The sequence below is a fragment of the Battus philenor genome, unplaced genomic scaffold (genome assembly GCF_028537555.1).
Source record: "Battus philenor isolate CCGP_79_NKW_IND1 unplaced genomic scaffold, ilBatPhil1.0.hap1 SCAF_5, whole genome shotgun sequence".
Classification (NCBI taxonomy): Eukaryota; Metazoa; Arthropoda; class Insecta; order Lepidoptera; family Papilionidae; genus Battus; species Battus philenor.
Window position 1 is genome coordinate 14474343 of NW_027181715.1, and position 2623 is coordinate 14476965.

At 29.8% G+C, this 2623-nt stretch overlaps 1 non-coding gene across 1 annotated transcript; it reads left to right on the forward strand.

The window, feature by feature from the left end:
• Nucleotides 1-823: 823 nt before the first annotated feature.
• Nucleotides 824-896, forward strand: TRNAR-UCG (transfer RNA arginine (anticodon UCG)). Its single transcript has one exon. It is a non-coding gene; the product is annotated as a tRNA-Arg (tRNA).
• The last annotated feature ends 1727 nt before the right edge of the window (nucleotides 897-2623 follow it).

Genomic DNA, 2623 nt, shown 5'->3' on the forward strand with positions numbered 1-2623 from the left:
AGTAACTTTTGATTATGTAGGATTATGATCCTTTTGCACGTCCTCACAATGCATGTAATAATGCTAAAGGCGGAAACTTGTAATGACCCTTTGATGTGAAAGTCGTCTGTTAAAATGTAACTAGTTTTTAAGTTACCCGAATGAGTAAAAAAAAAATAATTAATAAAATATAAATAACTACCGAAGGTGAAGGCTTCTATTTGAAACAACCTTTTCACACTTAACCCTCTCTAAAAGGCCAATTGTTTCTCTTTACTCCGGGGATTTACTCAAATTAGGCACCTTCGCACCGTCAATGCTATTAAAATTTTTTTTCATTATTTTTCAATGTTAACAACTAATGAATCTTATAAAAATAAATAAATATAGTAATAGTTCTAAAATTTTATCCGTAACCGCATTTCGTTATGCTATAAGCGTTTATTCCATATTTAAAAATTAATGATTTTGTATGTACAGGCATATATATACGTGCACGTTTTTATTTTCACAAAATATTCAAAATTAGAATTCAGTTAATACTTTTATGGCCAGCATTCCAAATGTATTTTTACAGATGACCTAGCTTAGACTAAATGGATAAAGATGTGTTAAAGGCTGTCATAAGGAAGAAAGTATTCCTTCGAAATTCAAGTTATATAATTTTCGAATTAAATTGATAATAAAAGAATTATTTGACAATAACTATATATGGTAAATGTATTAATTTATAATAATCTGTAAAAATACTTTTCAAATACAATAAACAAAATTTTAAAACTTACCATAATAGGTTAGTGTAAAACCTTCTATTAGTTCAGCAATTCCATTTTACTAGCATCGAGACCGTGTGGCCTAATGGATAAGGCGTCGGACTTCGGATCCGAAGATTGCAGGTTCGAGTCCTGTCACGGTCGTGTTTTTAATTCTTTTTTTTGCCTAAATATTAATAATAATGTTATAAATTATTCGAAATAAATAATCATTTCGACATGTATAATTTGGAAATACTGTTTGTATATAGAAATATATTTGAAAATTCACACTTATTACGAAAAAAAAATTAAATATTTTGTATTTTTAACTTTTCTAGGAAAAAAACCTAACAAAATATTGCCGAGATATTTACTATCGCAATATGAAAGCATCCATATTGATTTTCCTTCAAATAAAAGAACTCTAAAATAATTTGAGTACAGACAGTATCTTATATATACATATAAAAAAACTTTTAGTAGTAAGTGATACTGTAATAGAAATGGATAACTGAAGTGTTTGAGGATGTACGAAAGGAATGATTGAGAAAGGAAGATGGAATTGTAGAATGATTGAAGGAAGAAAAAATATATTGTGTACTATGAAAGAAGAGAACGAAAATAAAAATTCTAGTGAAAAAAAATTTATTAAGAAATACAAAACCCTGTTCCCAATTAAATAGGGGGTGGAAGGAGAGGTTCTCAATAGCTGGGGCCATAAAAAAAACTTTTAGTGGTTACCTGATGACAATGTCAGAATAGCCCATTATGATGTAATGACCATTATGAATAAAATCAAATTCAACTCTCCTATCATAATAATCATATCAGCTATATAACATTCACTTCTAGACATAAGTTTCTCCCATGGATTTCCAACAGGACTTTCAGGAATCAGACTACTTCCTGCATCTTTCGACTACAGCTATACGGACCTCTGTCCATGGCCTTTGCAATGGCGTATTTTAACCCTTAATAGCCTAGAGTTTCAATTTCGATACCAATCTTTTAAACCGAATGTTCACATTACTATTAGTTTTTTTTATAGGTCGGCAGTACGAATTTTACTGTTGTATAATATTCTTTTCAACGAAATTAAAAAAAAAAATATTTTTCCTTTAACTAGACCCTCAAGCAAACACAGTTATATTAAAAAAAAAAAATCACTTTCAGGCTATTATGAGTTAACTTTAAATACGTAGTTATGGCCGTTTAAAGTATATATGGCCAGATTAAGTACTTAAATACAGAACAGGCTTCGATTCAAGGAAGGCAGTATTATATATAATTTACACTTATTGCAATAGTTATATAGGATTGCCACTACTCACAAATAAGTTTCTAGGGGTTAGACAGCAGCGTAACACCGCGATCGACAGTCAAGTAGCGATTATGGTATATATTCTCTCTCTCTCTCTCTCTCTCTCTATATATATATATATATATATATACATATCTTTTGGGAAAGCCTTTGGATCATGATACACGCTGGTGGTGGTGAGAATTACACATTTTATTACCTTTATTTTTTAAGAATATTTTAAATTTCGAACAAACATTAGCTTCCATATATTTTAATAACCGCAATTTTAGACGGAAATCAATAGATTCGAGCCCTCGTATAACGATAGGCAAGCAATTAAATTAGTATGCTCCACATATCAAAACACTTCAAGGAAATATGAACGGATTCTGCAAATTGATTTATTACACAACTAACGCTAAAGTTTAGAAGACGCTAATATTTTTTCCGGAATTTATTGTAGTATGTTCCGGTTTTTTATGATGCCTAGTATATTACATAATCATTTGCTGATAATTTACATATGGTTAATCGTATCTTAAAAGCAATGGTATCAGAAATTTAACGTGTTCGTAAAAACGAACAC